Source organism: Cherax quadricarinatus, chromosome 36 (assembly GCF_038502225.1).
Source record: "Cherax quadricarinatus isolate ZL_2023a chromosome 36, ASM3850222v1, whole genome shotgun sequence".
In the NCBI taxonomy this organism is placed as follows: domain Eukaryota; kingdom Metazoa; phylum Arthropoda; class Malacostraca; order Decapoda; family Parastacidae; genus Cherax; species Cherax quadricarinatus.
In genome coordinates this window covers 1,067,991-1,089,274 of record NC_091327.1, presented here as the reverse complement: position 1 = coordinate 1,089,274, position 21,284 = coordinate 1,067,991, and positions in this window count along the sequence as shown.

Sequence of the window (21,284 nt, the reverse complement as noted above, 5' to 3'; positions counted from 1 at the left end):
GCAGTATTGCTACTTTGTAACTCTGAACTTCGTATATCTTTACTTTACCTGTTTCGTCACCAGGACCTCTGACTCCATCTTGTGCACTGTCTTTCATTTCTATATTCCTATAATTACTAGCCTACAAAACAGCATTAGCACCATCTGGTGCACTGTCTTTAAATTCTGTATTCTTACAAGTACTGTCCTCCCAGACAGCTCCAGCACTAGGGGTGACAGCCCCATCTGACCAACTCCTTTTATTTTCCGAACTATTATACGAGACTGTCAAATTTTCTAAGGATATTTGTTTTTGTTGGAGCCGGGCTTTTCATTGGGTTGATATTGCACAGTTTTGCCGAGTTTTTTGTTTACGTAGGGAGTGATTTCTGTGGATAGATTGGGATTAGTCCCTCTAGGATTTTCCAAGTGTATATAATGATGTATCTTTCTCGACTCTGTTCCAAGGAATAGAGGTAAAGGGACTTCAACCGTTACCAGTAACAGAGGTGCTTCATGTATTTTATGTGCAGCGAAAGTTCTCTGTAGATTTTCCAAATCTGCAGTTTCACCGGCCTTGAAAGGGGCCATTATTAGTGTATAGCAGTACTCCAGCCTACAAAAACCAAGCAGTTTAAAGAGAATCATCATTTGCTTGGAATCCCTAGTTTTAAAGGTTCTCATTATCCATCCAATCATCTTCCTGGCAGATAGACACTGATGTGATTTTGAGAGTGAGATTCTCTGGCATTATCACTGACATTATCACTCTCTCAGATCAGTCGCATCAGTTTTCAGCTTTATTGTGTAGTTGGAATTTGTTTTACTCTATGATTCAGTTTATATTTCCTTGAGTTTTACGAAGCGGAGTAATGGAAATTTCTCCTCATTGAACATCATATTGTTTTCTGAGAAGCCGCCAGTGGCTCTCTGTTTGCTGTTCGCACAACAGTCTGTTTTATCGTCTTCTATCTTATATTTACAACTCATCCGCTGTAACCTAACCTAATGTAACTTCATAATGAGCAGCAAACACCATGTGAGAGTGTGACAGTTACTACCAGTGTGACAGTTACTACCAGTGTGACAGTTACTACCAGTGTGACAGTTTCTACCAGTGTGACAGTTACTACCAGTGTGACAGTTTCTATCAGTGTGGCAGTTACTACCAGTGTGACAGTTTCTACCAGTGTGACAGTTTCTATCAGTGTGACAGTTACTACCAGTGTGACAGTTTCTACCAGTGTGACAGTTTCTATCAGTGTGACAGTTACTACCAGTGTGACAGTTACTACCAGTGTGACAGTTACTACCAGTGTGACAGTTACTACCAGTGTGACAGTTACTACCAGTGTGACAGTTTCTACCAGTGTGACAGTTACTACCAGTGTGACAGTTACTACCAGTGTGACAGTTACAACCAGTGTGACAGTTTCTACCAGTGTGACAGTTTCTATCAGTGTGACAGTTACTACCAGTGTGACAGTTACTACCAGTGTGACAGTTACTACCAGTGTGACAGTTTCTACCAGTGTGACAGTTTCTACCAGTGTGACAGTTACTACCAGTGTGACAGTTACTACCAGTGTGACAGTTTCTACCAGTGTGACAGTTACTACCAGTGTGACAGTTTCTATCAGTGTGGCAGTTTCTACCAGTGTGACAGTTACTACCAGTGTGACAGTTTCTACCAGTGTGACAGTTTCTACCAGTGTGACAGTTACTACCAGTGTGACAGTTACTACCAGTGTGACAGTTTCTACCAGTGTGACAGTTACTACCAGTGTGACAGTTTCTATCAGTGTGGCAGTTTCTACCAGTGTGACAGTTACTACCAGTGTGACAGTTTCTATCAGTGTGACAGTTACTACCAGTGTGACAGTTACTACCAGTGTGACAGTTTCTACTAGTGTGACAGTTTCTACCAGTGTGACAGTTACTACCAGTGTGACAGTTTCTACCAGTGTGACAGTTTCTACCAGTGTGACAGTTACTACCAGTGTGACAGTTTCTACCAGTGTGACAGTTTCTATCAGTGTGACAGTTACTACCAGTGTGACAGTTACTACCAGTGTGACAGTTACTACCAGTGTGACAGTTTCTACCAGTGTGACAGTTTCTACCAGTGTGACAGTTTCTATCAGTGTGACAGTTACTACCAGTGTGACAGTTTCTACCAGTGTGACAGTTTCTATCAGTGTGGCAGTTTCTACCAGTGTGACAGTTACTACCAGTGTGACAGTTTCTACCAGTGTGACAGCTACTACCAGTGTGACAGTTACTACCAGTGTGACAGTTTCTACCAGTGTGACAGTTACTACCAGTGTGACAGTTTCTACCAGTGTGACAGTTACTACCAGTGTGACAGTTTCTATCAGTGTGGCAGTTTCTACCAGTGTGACAGTTACTACCAGTGTGACAGTTTCTACCAGTGTGACAGTTATTACCAGTGTGACAGTTACTACCAGTGTGACAGTTTCTACTAGTGTGACAGTTACTACCAGTGTGGCAGTTTCTACCAGTGTGACAGTTTCTACCAGTGTGACAGTTACTACCAGTGTGACAGTTTCTACTAGTGTGACAGTTACTACCAGTGTGGCAGTTTCTACCAGTGTGACAGCTATTACCAGTGTGACAGTTATTACCAGTGTGACAGTTATTACCAGTGTGACAGTTATTACCAGTGTGACAGTTATTACCAGTGTGACAGTTATTACCAATGTGACAGTTACTATGAGATGGTTCAACATTGAGAAGAAATTCTGAAATTATGGGAAGATGAAGAAAAAAGAATGTTGATGAAAGGCATAAAAACAATAAATGAGGATGCAAGGAACTGAAAGAAAGTGAAAAAAAAATAATTGTGTATACACTTGTGTTTGGTGAGAAAAGAGAGAGTAAGATAGCTACTGTGTATCATGTCAGGGTCGGTGTCAGCGTCGTCACAACTCTCAAGAAGTTCCGGCACGAGCTCTCATTGTCACAAAGCGAACACTGACATTGTGGAGAAATTTTCTCCAGGAGGGGGGTATCAGCCCCTTTCAGCCCCTTTCAGTCCTGAGGGGCCCAGCCTTCTCAGAAGGGGCAAGCATTTTGTTTGCTGCTACAGCAAGTAATTGATCCCAGATGCAGTACCAGTATGCAACGTGTGGTCAAGCGACCGCCGCTCCGTGCAAGACTCCAGTGTTGCAAAGTGTATTTTAATAAGACACAGTCCATTTCTTACCTTAGCAGGACAATTAAGGAAAATCCTGCTCCCACTTTATTACTATGGTAAAGATAGTTTACATTGTTGTCTATGCTTAAGACAGCAAGAATCAAGCATTCTGCTTTGCTTCATGGAGGAAGTGGCAAGGAAGCAAAAAGTACTAGGTCAGCTTTTCCTTTGTGCTGGGGGCAGTAACGGCATGAGGCGCTGTGGTGTCTTAAGATTACTTTTGACTCTACTGAGAGTGACACTGACGCCAGGATAACCAACAAAGAACGATCTGTGCGTCAGTGTGAACAAAGTGTCTCACAAAACACGATAAACACTTACAGAGAAGTGTGTTCAATTTCTTAGTGATATTGTGTGAACAATTGTTGATGAACAGTGTAACAACGAGTGTTGCAATCCAACAGAGTGTAGTGCGACATTCTTCAAAGAACACTATTCTTAAATCAACTCAACAGATATCCGGGCGTAAGTATAGGTCAGATACATATACCTAGGTAAGTGTTCTAACTCGAGATGTACTACTATTGACTGCGCAGTTAAGTATAAAGTCATGAGTTAGTCACTTATCATAAACCCAGGTGATGTGCGGACCTTTGAGTCCACACACATAAGTTTGCCAGCAATCAGTGAACGAAATATGCTGACATAACACCCCCTAGGGGTAATTTATAATCTTACAAATTATAACTCATTTCAGCCCGTTGAGGAATAACTTCGACAGCTTCTCAAGACCTCGTCTGCAGGGGCGGCTGTGCAGGTGATGAGTTGTCTTTCTAAGTTAAGTTTTCCCTATATTTAAACTTAGCTGATAACCCATTTCTCAATAGCCTTGAGGCAAACACCGCAATGAGGTGAGCACTGTCATGAGGTGAGCACTGCCATGTGGTAAGCATTACCATCAGGCGAGCACTGCCATGAGGCAAACATTACCATCAGGCGAGCACTGCCATGGGGCAAGCATTACCATCAGGCGAGCACTGCCATGAGGCAACCATTACAAACAGGGAAACACTGCCATGAGGCAAGCTTTACCACCAGGCGAGCACTGTCATGTGGCAAGCATTACCATCAGGCGAGCACTGCCATGAGGCGAGCACTGCCATGAGGCAAGCATTACCATCACACGAGCACTGCCAAGAGACAAGCATTGCTATCAGGCGAGCACTGCCATGAGGTAAGCATTACCATGAGCCAAGAATTGCCATGAGGCGAGCACTGCCATGTGGCAAGCATTACCATCAGGTGAACACTGCCCTGAGGCAAGCACTACCATCAGGCACGAACTGCCATGAGGCAAGCATTACCATCAGCTGAGCAATGCCATGAGGCGAGCATTGCCAAGAGACAAGCATTACCATCAGCTGAGCAATGCCATGAGGCGAGCACTGCCAAGAGACAAGCATTACCATCAGGCGAGCACTGCCATGAGGCAAGCATTACCATCAAGTGAGCACTGCCAAGAGACAAGCATTGTTGAGAAATGGGATTACCAGTTAAGCTTAAATATAGGGAAACTTAACTTAGAAAACTAGCTCATCGCCTGCACAGCCGCCCCTGCAGACGAGGTCTTGAGAAGCTGTCGAAGTCATCTCTCAACGGGCTGTAATGAGTTATAATTTGTAAGATTATAAATTACCCCTAGGGAGTGTTATGTCAGCATATTTCATTCACTGATGGCTGACAAACTTACTTGTGTGGACTCAAAAGTCCGCACCTAACTGCCGACTATAGGTTGATTACATACCCCTTGCGACTCAAGAACTGCGCAGTCCCCCGTACTACAAGAAATTCGTAACCTACCTTGCTCTTGCAGTGTGAGCTATGGTGTCCTTCACATCTTCGACAGGTATCGGTGACTTGATAGAAGCTGAAGTGTCCTTGGATATCCACGTCTCCATAGTCTAGGAATACGCACACTGGTACACTGTGTTCCACAAGATTTGTCTTTATTGTTCACAACCTTATCACTAAAGAGTCATGTACTCATCTGGTGTAGCATAAGAGACATGTACTCATCTGGTGTAGCATAAAAGTCATGTACTCACCTGTTGTAGCATAAGATTCATGTACTCACCTGGTGTAGCATAAGAGTCATGTACTCACCTGGTGTAGCATAAGAGTCATGTACTCACCTGGTGTAGCATAAGAGACATGTACTCATCTGGTGTAGCATAAGAGACATGTACTCATCTGGTGTAGCATAAGAGTCATGTACTCACCTGGTGTAGCATAAGAGTCATGTACTCACCTGGTGTAGCATAAGAGTCATGTACTCACCTGGTGTAGCATAAGAGTCATGTACTCACCTGGTGTAGCATAAGAGTCATGTACTCACCTGGTGTAGCATAAGAGTCATGTACTCACCTGGTGTAGCATAAGAGTCATGTACTCACCTGGTGTAGCATAAGAGTCATGTGCTCACCTGGTGTAGCATAAGAGTCATGTACTCACCTGGTGTAGCATAAGTCATGTACTCACCTGGTGTAGCATAAGAGTCATGTACTCACCTGGTGTAGCATAAGAGTCATGTACTCACCTGGTGTAGCATAAGAGTCATGTACTCACCTGGTGTAGCATAAGAGTCATGTACTCACCTGGTGTAGCATAAGAGTCATGTACTCACCTGGTGTAGCATAAGAGTCATGTACTCACCTGGTGTAGCATGAGAATCATGTACTCAGCATAAGAGTCTGGTGTAGCATAAGAGTCATGTACTCACCTGGTGTAGCATAAGAGTCATGTACTCACCTGGTGTAGCATAAGATAAATGTACTCACCTGGTGTAGCATAAGAGTCATGTACTCACCTGGTGTAGCATAAGAGTCATGTACTCACCTGGTGTAGCATAAGAGTCATGTACTCACCTGGTGTAGCATAAGAGTCATGTACTCACCTGGTGTAGCATAAGAGTCATGTACTCACCTGGTGTAGCATAAGAGTCATGTACTCACCTGGTGTAGCATAAGAGTCATGTACTCACCTGGTGTAGCATAAGAGTCATGTACTCACCTGGTGTAGCATAAGAGTCATGTACTCACCTGGTGTAGCATAAGAGTCATGTACTCACCTGGTGTAGCATAAGAGTCATGTACTCACCTGGTGTAGCATAAGAGTCATGTACTCACCTGGTGTAGCATAAGAGTCATGTACTCACCTGGTGTAGCATAAGAGTCATGTACTCACCTGGTGTAGCATAAGAGTCATGTACTCACCTGGTGTAGCATAAGAGTCATGTACTCACCTGGTGTAGCATAAGAGTCATGTGTAGCTCACCTGGTGTAGCATAAGAGTCATGTACTCACCTGGTGTAGCATAAGAGTCATGTACTCACCTGGTGTAGCATAAGAGTCATGTACTCACCTGGTGTAGCATAAGAGTCATGTACTCACCTGGTGTAGCATAAGAGTCATGTACTCACCTGGTGTAGCATAAGAGTCATGTACTCACCTGGTGTAGCATAAGAGTCATGTACTCACCTGGTGTAGCATAAGAGTCATGTACTCACCTGGTGTAGCATAAGAGTCATGTACTCACCTGGTGTAGCATAAGAGTCATGTACTCACCTGGTGTAGCATAAGAGTCATGTACTCACCTGGTGTAGCATAAGAGTCATGTACTCACCTGGTGTAGCATAAGAGTCATGTACTCACCTGGTGTAGCATAAGAGTCATGTACTCATCTGGTGTAGCATAAGAGTCATGTACTCACCTGGTGTAGCATAAGAGTCATGTACTCACCTGGTGTAGCATAAGAGTCATGTACTCACCTGGTGTAGCATAAGAGTCATGTACTCACCTGGTGTAGCATAAGAGTCATGTACTCACCTGGTGTAGCATAAGAGTCATGTACTCACCTGGTGTAGCATAAGAGTCATGTACTCACCTGGTGTAGCATAAGAGTCATGTACTCACCTGGTGTAGCATAAGAGTCATGTACTCACCTGGTGTAGCATAAGAGTCATGTACTCACCTGGTGTAGCATAAGAGTCATGTACTCACCTGGTGTAGCATAAGAGTCATGTACTCACCTGGTGTAGCATAAGAGTCATGTACTCACCTGGTGTAGCATAAGAGTCATGTACTCAGCTGGTGTAGCATGAGAGACATGTACTCTCCTGGGTGTAGCATAGAGAGTCATGTACTCACCTGGTGTAGCATAAGAGTCATGTACTCACCTGTAGAGTCTCATGTACTCACCTGGTGTAGCATAAGAGTCATGTACTCACCTGGTGTAGCATAAGAGTCATGTACTCACCTGGTGTAGCATAAGAGTCATGTACTCACCTGGTGTAGCATAAGAGTCATGTACTCATCTGGTGTAGCATAAGAGTCATGTACTCACGTGGTGTAGCATACTCACCTGGTGTAGCATAAGAGTCAGTACTCACCTGTGTAGCATAAGAGACATGTACATCTGGTGTATCCATGTACTCACCTGGTGTAGCATAAGAGTCATGTACTCATCTGGTGTAGCATGAGAATCATGTACTCACCTGGTGTAGCATAAGAGTCATGTACTCACCTGGTGTAGCATAAGAGTCATGTACTCACCTGGTGTAGCATAAGAGTCATGTACTCACCTGGTGTAGCATAAGAGTCATGTACTCACCTGGTGTAGCATAAGAGTCATGTACTCACCTGGTGTAGCATAAGAGTCATGTACTCACCTGGTGTAGCATAAGAGTCATGTACTCACCTGGTGTAGCATAAGAGTCATGTACTCACCTGGTGTAGCATAAGAGTCATGTACTCACCTGGTGTAGCATAAGTCATGTACTCACCTGGTGTAGTCATGTACTCACCTGGTGTAGCATAAGAGTCATGTACTCACCTGGTGTAGCATAAGAGTCATGTACTCACCTGGTGTAGCATAAGAGTCATGTACTCACCTGGTGTAGCATAAGAGTCATGTACTCACCTGGTGTAGCATAAGAGTCATGTACTCACCTGGTGTAGCATAAGAGTCATGTACTCACCTGGTGTAGCATAAGAGTCATGTACTTTCCTGGTGTAGCATAAGAGTCATGTACTCACCTGGTGTAGCATGAGAATCATGTACTCACCTGGTGTAGCATAAGAGTCATGTACTCACCTGGTGTAGCATAAGAGTCATGTACTCACCTGGTGTAGCATAAGTCATGTACTCAGGTGTAGTCATGTACTCACCTGGTGTAGCATAAGAGTCATGTACTCACCTGGTGTAGCATAAGAGTCATGTACTCACCTGGTGTAGCATAAGAGTCATGTACTCACCTGGTGTAGCATAAGAGTCATGTACTCACCTGGTGTAGCATAAGAGTCATGTACTCACCTGGTGTAGCATAAGAGTCATGTACTCACCTGGTGTAGCATAAGAGTCATGTACTCACCTGGTGTAGCATAAGAGTCATGTACTCACCTGGTGTAGCATAAGAGTCATGTACTCACCTGGTGTAGCATAAGAGTCATGTACTCACCTGGTGTAGCATAAGAGTCATGTACTCACCTGGTGTAGCATAAGAGTCACTGGTGTAGCATAAGAGTCACCTGGTGTAGCATAAGAGTCATGTACTCACCTGGTGTAGCATAAGAGTCATGTACTCACCTGGTGTAGCATAAGAGTCATGTACTCACCTGGTGTAGCATAAGAGTCATGTACTCACCTGGTGTAGCATAAGAGTCATGTACTCACCTGGTGTAGCATAAGAGTCATGTACTCACCTGGTGTAGCATAAGAGTCATGTACTCACCTGGTGTAGCATAAGAGTCATGTACTCACCTGGTGTAGCATAAGAGTCATGTACTCACCTGGTGTAGCATAAGAGTCATGTACTCACCTGGTGTAGCATAAGAGTCATGTACTCACCTGGTGTAGCATAAGAGTCATGTACTCACCTGGTGTAGCATAAGAGTCATGTACTCACCTGGTGTAGCATAAGAGTCATGTACTCACCTGGTGTAGCATAAGAGTCATGTACTCACCTGGTGTAGCATAAGAGTCATGTACTCACCTGGTGTAGCATAAGAGTCATGTACTCACCTGGTGTAGCATAAGAGTCATGTACTCACCTGGTGTAGCATAAGAGTCATGTACTCACCTGGTGTAGCATAAGAGTCATGTACTCACCTGGTGTAGCATAAGAGTCATGTACTCACCTGGTGTAGCATAAGAGTCATGTACTCACCTGGTGTAGCATAAGAGTCATGTACTCACCTGGTGTAGCATAAGAGTCATGTACTCACCTGGTGTAGCATAGGAGTCCTGAAGAATTAAGGCTGTTGGCCCGGTCACTGCAACAAGTACTTCAATAAATAATTGTTGAGTATGAAAAAAATATATGAGATAATGTAGAAATATAGAATATTATCAGAAATGTTAATAAGTAATAGGAAGGTAATGAGGAAACAGTGCAGGAAGAAGCTACCGTCCTGCCTCATGTTTTACGTTCCGACAACATTGCTGGAGGCTTTTTCTTTCTGTTTTTTTTTAAGTCTGTAAGATGACAGATACATCTTGCTTCTACATCTTACATCAAGTATCACAACACCTTCGATTGTCCAAGTATATGTCGATGTTAAGCAGCACGTAAGTTCCTCGGTCTTCTAATAACATGTCTTTTTTTCACTATTATCTATCTGCTCTGTCTGTTGTGTAAGGTGAAGTCTGGGATCTTTTCTTAATTCATGGCGGGAACTGATGTGCCCTTTAACACTCATCAGAATTTCCTTAATTTCTTAGTAGCTCTAACTTTTGTAAAGTTTCTTCTCAGTTCCATGTGAAAGTGGAATATAATTATTATTGCTTAAGTAATGTGTGTCGCTGAAAGCGAATATAATAACGGGAGTAAGTACATGAAAATACACAGGTGAAGCACGAATAAGAAAGAATTTATTGTTATTATTATGAATTCAATTCAATTCAATTCAAAGTTTATTCTCTATAAGGATTACAATGCTGAGTTTACAGAAATTTGGTTATTGTTTGGTTTACATGCAGTAAAATTGTGATTACAGAGTGTACCACTAGAACGCTTAGCATGGCTAGGCATTTCGGGCATACTTAGTTTTATTCTTAATTGTAAAATATTACAAATTATGAGGTAAGTTGGTATTATGGCTAAGTGACTAAATACTAGTTTATGAGTTTAGCAATGTGAATGCTTTTGTTTTGGCACAGTATATAGTTTCAGTATTGGAGTATCACAGGATTCATTATTTTATGACTGAGATTAATATTTCTGTTTATGGTCAAATCAGTGAGCGAGTGTAAGTGTGAACCACCAGGTTGTATTCGTGTAGTTAGTTGACGGGGTGTATCAGGGAGATAAGATGCTTTCTAATGGTAGTTTTGAAGGTGATGAATGTGTCTGCAGTTCTAGAGTTCTCAGGTAGGGTATTCCAGATTTTAGGGCCTTTGACATACATTGAATTTTTGTAAAGGTTTAGCCGGACACGGGGAATGTCGTAGAGATGTTTGTGTCTGGTGTTATGCCTGTGGGTTCTGTCACAACTATCAAGAAAGCGTTTTAGGTCAAGGTTGATATTAGAGTTTAAGGCCCTGTAGATATAGATTGCACAGTAGTAAGTGTGGATGTACTGAACTGGGAGTAAGTTTAGATCTTTGAAGAGTGGGGGGGTGTGCTGCCAGGGATGGGATTTAGTGATTATTCTTACTGCAGCTTTTTGTTGGGTTATTATTGGCTTTAGGTGTGTTGCTGCAGTTGATCCCCAAGCACAAATAGCATAGGTGAGGTATGGATAAATAAGTGAGTGGTATAGTGTGAGAAGGGCATTTTGCGGCACGTAGTATCGTATCTTGGAGAGGATCCCAACCGTTTTGGATACTTTTTTGGCTATATGCTGGATATGGGTGCTGAAATTCAGGTTGTTGTCAAGGTATAAGCCTAGGAATTTTCCCCCATTATTTCTGGTAATTAGAGTGTTGTCAATCTTAATGTTAATTTGTGCATCTCCTGCTCTGCTACCAAACATAATATAGTAAGTTTTGTCAGTGTTAAGCGTAAGTTTATTGGCTGTCATCCAAGTCGATATTTTAATCAGCTCCTCATTCACAATGGTGTTGAGGGTGGCAAGATTAGGGTGAGAGATGACATAAGTCGTGTCATCAGCAAAGAGAATGGGTTTCAGGTGTTGGGATACGTTTGGAAGGTCATTGATGTATATGAGGAAGAGCAGGGGACCAAGGACACTTCCCTGCGGAACTCTAGTATCAAGTGGCCGTGTTGCTGATGCTGTGTCTTTAATGGTGACGTAGTGATACCTATTAGTAATGTAAGATTTGAAATAAGCAAGCGCATGGCCTCTTATACCGTAGTGGTGAAGTTTGTGGAGTAGGATTTGGTGGTTTACTGTGTCAAAAGCTTTTCTTAGGTCAATAAAAATTCCTAGTGGATATTCCTTATTTTCCAATGCTGTGTAAAGCAGATCTAGCATTTTTATGATTGCATCATTAGTGCTTTTATTTTTCCTGAATCCAAACTGGCAGGGGTTGAGTATGTTTTGAGCCGTTATAAATGAATACAGTCTCTTGTACACGAGTTTCTCAAAGATTTTGGATAGCAATGGTAAGTTAGATATTGGCCTATAGTTGTTTAAGTCTGTAGGGTCACCACCTTTATGTACTGGTGTAACCCTTGCCATCTTGAGTAGTTTCGGGAAGGTGCTAGTCTCTATTGACTTGTTAAAAAGTAATGAAATAGCATGCGAAAGGACATGGGCCGCTCGCTTGTACAGTAATGGTGGGACATGAATGAAGAGAAGAGAATGAAGAGAATGAAGAGAAACTAAATGTTCTAGCACTAACCAAGACGTATCTAATACAGGCTTTAGAAAATTTCACTGGGGACGACCGAATGGGATTAAATTGAGTGTATCTGAATGAACTAAAGCTAATGATAGAGCATCATTATCGGTAACATTAAAGGAAAGAGGTGGCACAAGTATTTACTGTATATTCTCACTTGAAAGAGGTAAAAACAGTGCTTCCACTCTGAAGGTGGAGTGTGTATGCTGCAGTTGACTGTTATAACAAGTATGATGTTCCACTCTGAAGGTTGAGTATGTATGCTGCAGTTGACTGTTATAACAAGTATGATGTTCCACTCTGAAGGTTGAGTATGTATGCTGCAGTTGACTGTTATAACAAGTATGATGTTCCACTCTGAAGGTAGAGTGTGTATACTGTAGTTGACTGTTATAACAAGTATGATGTTCCACTCTGAAGGTAGAGTGTGTATGCTGCAGTTGACAGTGTTATAACAAGTATGATGTTCCACTCTGAAGGTTGAGTATGTATACTGTAGTTGACAGTGTTATAACAAGTATGTTGTTCCACTCTGAAGGTGGAGTATGTATGCTGCAGTTGACTGTTATAACAAGTATGATGTTCCACTCTGAAGGTAGAGTGTGTATACTGTAGTTGACAGTGTTATAACAAGTATGATGTTCCACTCTGAAGGTTGAGTATGTATGCTGCAGTTGACTGTTATAACAAGTATGATGTTCCACTCTGAAGGTTGAGTATGTATACTGTAGTTGACAGTGTTATAACAAGTATGATGTTCCACTCTGAAGGTAGAGTGTGTATACTGTAGTTGACAGTGTTATAACAAGTATGATGTTCCACTCTGAAGGTAGAGTGTGTATACTGTAGTTGACAGTGTTATAACAAGTATGATGTTCCACTCTGAAGGTAGAGTGTGTATACTGTAGTTGACAGTGTTATAACAAGTATGTTGTTCCACTGTGAAGGTTGAGTATGTATGCTGCAGTTGACAGTGTTATAACAAGTATGTTGTTCCACTCTGAAGGTGGAGTATGTATGCTGCAGTTGACAGTGTTATAACAAGTATGTTGTTCCACTCTGAAGGTGGAGTATGTATGCTGCAGTTGACAGTGTTATAACAAGTATGATGTCTGTTCACTTCTTGTAAGACAATTATTGAATGGCTGATGATGAGTGTGAATCATTGTTTAGTGGGTCACACGACCTTGGTGGGAAAAGAACAGTGTGTCAAAATGTGTTTCAGAGATTACCTTAAATTATTATTTTTGATGAAAGTGCAATTATTATTTCTGTTGCCACTGGCAATCATCACTTTGTTATCATCTGCTCTACATCCACCAACATTTAAACATCTCATTTAAAAAGTTTTTCTCCTTATGTGTGGTAACTTACAGAAGGGGTTACCAGCCTCTTGCTCCCGGCATTTTATTTGCCTCTTACGACACAAATGGCATATGGAGGTAGGATTCTTTTCCACTTCCCCATGAAGATGAACGGAAAATAAATAAGGACAAGAACTGTTACGAAAATAGAAAACTCCGATGAGTTTGTATTCATATATAATATAATACAGTATAATATCTTCATTTCTCCATGTACAAGGTATACAGACCATAGCTGACATCAGTGACATACTACTATATAGAAACCCCCTTGATATTACCTTGAGTTTACCTGGAGAGAGTTCCTGTGACCAGGCCTCATGGTGGATCAGAGCCTAATCAACTAGGCTGTTACTGCTGACTGCACGCAATCCAACGAACGAGCCACAGCCCGGCTAGTCAGGTACCGACTTTGGGTGCTTGTCCAGTGCCTGCTTAAAGACAGTCAGGGGTCTATTGGTAATCCCCCTTATATATGCTGGGAGGCAGTTAAACAGTCTTGGGCTCCTGACACTTATTGTGTTGTCTCTTAACGTGCTAGTGCCAGCTCTGCTGTTCATTGGGGGGATGTTGCATCGTGTGCCGAGTCTTTTGCTTTCGTTGTGAGTGATTTTCGTGTGCAAGTTCGGTACTAGTCCCTCTAGGATTTTCCTGGTGTATATAATCATGTATCTCTCCCTCCTGTGTTCCAGGGAGTACAGGTTCAGGAACATCAAGCGCTCCCAGTAATTGAGGTGTTTTATCTCCGTTATGCGCGCCATGAAGGTTCTCTGTACATTTTCTAGGTCAGTAATTTCACCTGCCTTGAAAGATGCTGTTAGTGTGCAGCAATATTCCAGCCTAGATAGAACAAGTGACCTGAAGAGTGTCATCATGGGCTTGGCCTCCCTAGTTTTGAAGATTCTCATTACCCATCCTGTCATTTTTCTAGCAGATGCGATTGATACAATGTTATGGTCCTTGAAGGTGAGATCCTCCGACATGATCACTCCCAGGTCTTTGACGTTGATTTTTCGCTCTATTTTGTGGCCAGAATTTGTTTTTTACTCTGATGAAGTTTTAATTTCCTCATGTTTACCATATCGGAGTAATTGAAATTTCTCATTGTTGAACTTCATATTGTTTTCTGCAGCCCACTGAAAGATTTGGTTGATGTCCGCCTGGAGCCTTGCAGTGTCTGCAATGGAAGACACTGTCATGCAGATTCGTGTGTCATCTGCATAGGAAGACACGATGCTGTCGCTGACATCCTTGTCTATGTCAGATATGAGGATGAGAAACAAGATGGAAGCGAGTACTGTGCCTTGTGGAACAAAGCTTTTCACCGTAGCCGCCTCAGACTTTACTCTGTTGACGACTACTCTCTGTGTTCTGTTTGTGAGGAAATTATAGATCATGTATCAACTTTTCCGGTTATTCCTTTAGCACGCATTTTGTGCGCTATTACGCCATGGTCGCACTTGATGTTCTTGCAGTTCTTGATGATCACGGAGTTCCATGAGTCTGGCCCTGGGGCAGAGTGCATGGGCATGTCATTTATCGCCTGTTCGAAGTCATTTGGCGTCAGGATAACATCAGATAGGCTTGTGTTTACCAAATTCTGTGGCTCTCTCATAAAAAATTAATTTAGATCTTCGACTCTTAGCGGCTTGCTAAAAACTGAGTCATATTGGGACTGTCCAAGGTTCTATTCCCAGTACCGGTGAAAAAATTAGGAAATGTTTTCTTAAGACACCTGATGTTCATGTTCACCTATCAGTAACACAGGTACCTGGGTTTTAGTCGACTGGCAGAGCATTTCGGACAAATTAGGTCAGTTTTGTCCCAGGAAGCGACCCACTGCAGTCGACTAACACCCAGTACTCATTCTACTGATGGGTGAACATGGAAAACCGGTGTAAGGAAACACTCCCAATGTTTCCACCCTTGCGGGGAATCAAACCCGGAACCTCACCATGTGAAGAGAGCTTTTGCCACTTGGCCACGGGCCACATTTGTACACGCATGTGTAGTGTGGCCTAAATGAAGGTGTGTTTATGAGACAGAAAGAAAAGACACCAGCAATCCTACAATTATGTAAAACAATTACAGGTTTCTATTTCACACGCATTAGACAGGAAGGAAGTACCTCCCTGGGTAGTTGCTGTCTACCAACATCATGAGGAGGGTAGTACCTCCCTGCGTAGTTGCTGTCTACCAACATCATGAGGAGGGTAGTACCTCCCTGGGTAGTTGCTGTCTACCAACATCATGAGGAGGGTAGTACCTTCCTGGGTGGTTGCTGTCTACCAAGATCGTGAGGAGGGTAGTACCTCTCTGGGTAGTTGCTGTCTACCAACATCATGAGGAGGGTAGTACCTTCCTGGGTGGTTGCTGTCTACCAAGATCGTGAGGAGGGTAGTACCTCTCTGGGTAGTTGCTGTCTACCAACATCATGAGGAGGGTAGTACCTTCCTGGGTGGTTGCTGTCTACCAACATCGTGAGGAGGGTAGTACCTCTCTGGGTAGTTGCTGTCTACCAACATCATGAGGAGGGTAGTACCTCTGGAGTTTACCTGGAGTTTACCTGGAGAGAGTTCCGGGGGTCAACGCCCCCGCGGCCCGGTCTTTGACCAGGCCTCCTGGTGGATCAGAGCCTGATCAACCAGGCTGTTGCTGCTGGCTGCACGCAAACCAACGTACGAGCCACAGCCCGGCTGGTCAGGAACCGACTTTAGGTGCTTGTCCAGTGCCAGCTTAAAGACTGCCAGGGGTCTGTTGGTAATCCTCCTTATGTATGCTGGGAGGCAGTTGAACAGTCTCGGGCCCCTGACACTTATTGTATGGTCTCTTAACGTGCTAGTGACACCCCTGCTTTTCATTGGGGGGATGGTGCATCGTCTGCCAAGTCTTTTGCTTTCGTAGTGAGTGATTTTCGTGTGCAAGTTCGGTACTAGTCCCTCTAGGATTTTCCTGGTGTATATAATCATGTATCTCTCCCGCCTGCGTTCCAGGGAATACAGGTTTAGGAACCTCAAGCGCTCCCCGTAATTGAGGTGTTTTATCTCCGTTATGCGCGCTGTGAACGTTCTCTGTACATTTTCTAGGTCAGCAATTTCACCTGCCTTGAAAGGTGCTGTTAGTGTGCAGCAATATTCCAGCCTAGATAGAACAAGTGACCTGAAGAGTGTCATCATGGGCTTGGCCTCCCTAGTTTTGAAGGTTCTCATTATCCATCCTGTCATTTTTCTAGCAGATACGATTGATACAATGTTATGGTCCTTGAAGGTGAGATCCTCCGACATGATCACTCCCAGGTCTTTGACGTTGGTGTTTCGCTCTATTTTGTGGCCAGAATTTGTTTTGTACTCTGATGAAGATTTAATTTCCTCGTATTTACCATATCTGAGTAATTGAAATTTCTCATCCTTGAACTTCGTATTGTTTTCTGCAGCCCACTGAAAGATTTGGTTGATGTCCGCCTGGAGCCTTGCAGTGTCTGCAATGGAAGACACTGTCATGCAGATTCGGGTGTCATCTGCAAAGGAAGACACGGTGCTGTGGCTGACATCCTTGTCTATGTCGGATATGAGGATGAGGAACAAGATATCTCCGGGTAGTTGCTGCCTACCAACATCATGAGGAGGGTAGTACCTCCCAGGGTGGTTGATGTCTACCAACATCATCAGGAGGGTAGTACTTCCCTGTGTGATTGCTGTCTACCAACATCATGAAGAGGGTAGTACCTCCCTGGGTAGTTGCTGTCTACCGACATCATGGGGAGGGTAGTACCTCCCTGAATGGTTGCTGTCTACCAACATGATGAGGAGGGTAGTACCTCCCTGGGTAGTTGCTGTCTACCAACATCATGGGGAGGGTAGTACCTCCCTGGGTAGTTGCTGTCTACCAACATCATCAGGAGGGTAGTACCTCCCTGGGTAGTTGCTGTCTACCAACATGATGAGGAGGGTAGTACCTCCCTGAGTGGTTGCTGTCTAATAACATGCTGAGGAGGGTAGTACCTCCCTGGGTGGTTGCTGTCTACCAACATGAGGAGGGTAGTACCTCCCTGGGTAGTTGCTGCCTACCAACATCATCAGGAGGGTAGTACCTCCCTGGGTAGTTGTTGTCTACCAACATCATGAGGAGGGTAGTACCTCCCTGGGTGGTTGCTGTCTACCAACATGATGAGGAGGGTAGTACCTCCCTGGGTAGTTGCTGCCTACCAACATCATCAGGAGGGTAGTACCTCCATGGGTAGTTGTTGTCTACCAACATCATGAGGAGGGTAGTACCTCGCTGGGTAGTTGCTGTCTACCAACATCATGAGGAGGGTAGTACCTCCCTGGGTAGTTGCTGTCTTCCAACATCATGAGGAGGGTAGCATCTCCCTGGGTAGTTGTTGTCTACCAACATCATCAGGAGGGTAGCATCTCCCTGGGTGGTTGCTGTCTAGCAGCATCATCAGGTTGGTAGTACCTCCCTGGGTAGTTGCTGTCTGCCAACATCATGAGGAGGGTAGCATCTCCCTGGGTAGGTGGTGTATACCAACATCATCAGGATGGTAGTACCTCCCTGGGTAGGTGGTGTCTACCAACATCATCAGGATGGTAGTACCTCCCTTGGTGGTTGGTGTCTACCAACATCATCAGGATGGTAGTACCTCCCTTGGTGGTTGGTGTCTACCAACATCATCAGGATGGTAGTACCTCCCTGGGTAGGTGGTGTCTACCAACATCATCAGGATGGTAGTACCTCCCTTGGTGGTTGGTGTCTTCCAACATCATCAGGATGGTAGAACCTCCCTGGGTGGATGGTGTCTACCAACATCATCAGGGTGGTAGTACCTCCCTGGGTAGGTGGTGTCTACCAACATCATCAGGAGGGTAGTACCTCCCTGGGTAGGTGGTGTCTACCAACATCATCAGGGTGGTAGTACCTCTCTGGGTAGATGGTGTCTACCAACATCATCAGGGTGGTAGTACCTCCCTGAGTAGGTGGTGTCTACCAACATCATCAGGGTGGTAGTACCTCCCAGGGTGGTTGGTGTCTACCAACATCATCAGGATGGTAGAACCTCCCTGGGTAGTTGCTGTCTACCAACATCATCAGGATGGTAGTACCTCCCTGGGTGGATGGTGTCTACCAACATCATCAGGAGGGTAGTACCTCCCTGGGTAGTTGCTGTCTACCATCATCATCAGGATGGTAGTACCTCCCTGGGTATGTGTGTCTACCAACATCATCAGGGTAGTAGTACCTCCCTGGGTAGGTAGTGTCTACCAACATCATCAGGAGGGTAGTACCTCCCTGGGTAGTTGCTGTCTACCAACATCATCAGGATGGTAGTACCTCCCTGGGTAGGTGGTGTCTACCAACATCATCAGGGTGGTAGTACCTCCCTGGGTAGGTGGTGTCTATCAACATCAGGGTGGTAGTACGTCCCTGGGTAGGTGGTGTCTACCAACATCATGAGAGTGGTAGTACCTCCCTGGGTAGTTGGTGTCTACCAACATCAAGAGGGTGGTAGTACCTCCCTGGGTGGTTGGTGTCTACCAACATCATGAGGGTGGTAGTACCTCCCCGTGTGGTTGGTGTCTACCAACATCATCAAGAGGGTAGTACCTCCCTGGGTAGTTGGTGTCTACCAATATCATCAGGAGGGTAGTACCTCCCTGGGTGGTTGGTGTCTACCAACATCATCAGGAGGGTAGTATCTTCATGGGTAGTTGTTGTCTACCAACATCATCAGGGTTGTAGTACCTCCCTGGGTAGTTGGTGTCTACCAACATCATTAGGAGGGTAGTATCTTCCTGGGTAGTTGTTGTCTACCAACATCATCAGGGTGGTACTACCTCCCTGGGTAGTTGGTGTCTACCAACATCATCAGGAGGGTAGTATCTTCCTGGGTAGTTGTTGTCTACCAACATCATCAGGGTGGTAGTACCTCACTGGGTGGTTGGTGTCTACCAACATCATCAGGGTGGTAGTACCTCCCTGGGTAGTTGGTGTCTACCAACATCATCAGGGTGGTAGTACCTCCCTGGGTGGGTGTTGTCTACGAACATCATCAAGGTGGTAGTACCTCCCTGGGTAGGTGGTGTCTACCAACATCATCAAGGTGGTAGTACCTCCCTGGGTGGTTGGTGTCTACCAACATCATCAGGAGGGTAGTACCTCCCTGGGTGGTTGGTGTCTACCAACATCATCAGGAGGGTAGTACCTCCCTGGGTGGTTGCTGTCTACCAACATCATCAGGGTGGTAGTACCTCCCTGGGTAGTTGGTGTCTACCAACATCATCAGGGTGGTAGTACCTCCCTGAGTGGTTGTTGCCTACGAACATCATCAAGGTGGTAGTACCTCCCTAGGTAGGTGGTGTCTACCAACATTATCAAGGTGGTAGTACCTCCCTGGGTGGTTGGTGTCTACCAACATCATCAGGAGGGTAGTACCTCCCTGGGTAGTTGGTGTCTACCAACATCATCAGGGTGGTAGTACTTCCATGGGTAGTTGCTGCCTACCAACATCATCAGGAGGGTAGTACCTCCCTGGGTAGTTGTTGTCTACCAACATCATGAGGAGGGTAGTACCTCCCTGGGTGGTTGCTGTCTACCAACATGATGAGGAGGGTAGTACCTCCCTGGGTAGTTGCTGCCTACCAACATCATCAGGAGGGTAGTACCTCCCTGGGTAGTAGTTGTCTACCAACATCATGAGGAGGGTAGTACCTCCCTGGGTAGTTGCTGTCTACCAACATCATGAGGAGGGTAGTACCTCCCTGGGTAGTTGCTGTCTTCCAACATCATGAGGAGGGTAGCATCTCCCTGGGTAGTTGTTGTCTACCAACATCATCAGGAGGGTAGCATCTCCCTGGGTGGTTGCTGTCTAGCAGCATCATCAGGTTGGTAGTACCTCCCTGGGTAGTTGCTGTCTGCCAACATCATGAGGAGGGTAGCATCTCCCTGGGTAGGTGGTGTCTACCAACATCATCATGGTGGTAGTACCTCCCTGGGTGGATGGTGTCTACCAACATCATCAGGGTGGTAGTACCTCCCTGGGTAGGTGGTGTCTACAAACATCATCAGGATGGTAGTACCTCCCTGGGTATGTGGTGTCTACCAACATCATCAGGATGGTAGTACCTCCCTGGGTGGTTGGTGTCTACCAACATCATCAGGAGGGTAGTACCTCCCTGGGTGGTTGGTGTCTACCAACATCGTCAGGGTGGTAGTACCTCCCTGGGTAGTTGGTGTCTACCAACATCATCAGGGTGGTAGTACCTCCCTGGGTGGTTGTTGTCTACGAACATCATCAAGGTGGTAGTACCTCCCTGGGTAGGTGGTGTCTACCAACATCATCAAGGTGGTAGTACCTCCCTGGGTGGTTGGTGTCTACCAACATCATCAGGAGGGTAGTACCTCCCTGGGTGGTTGGTGTCTACCAACATCATCAGGAGGGTAGTACCTCCCTGGGTGGTTGCTGTCTACCAACATCATCAGGGTGGTAGTACCTCCCTGGGTAGTTGGTGTCTACCAACATCATCAGGGTGGTAGTACCTCCCTGAGTGGTTGTTGCCTACGAACATCATCAAGGTGCTAGTACCTCCCTGGGTAGGTGGTGTCTACCAACATTATCAAGGTGGTAGTACCTCCCTGGGTGGTTGGTGTCTACCAACATCATCAGGAGGGTAGTACCTCCCTGGGTAGTTGGTGTCTACCAACATCATCAGGGTGGTAGTACCTCCCTGGGTAGTTGCTGCCTACCAACATCATCAGGAGGGTAGTACCTCCCTGGGTAGTTGTTGTCTACCAACATCATGAGGAGGGTAGTACCTCCCTGGGTGGTTGCTGTCTACCAACATGATGAGGAGGGTAGTACCTCCCTGGGTAGTTGCTGCCTACCAACATCATCAGGAGGGTAGTACCTCCCTGGGTAGTTGTTG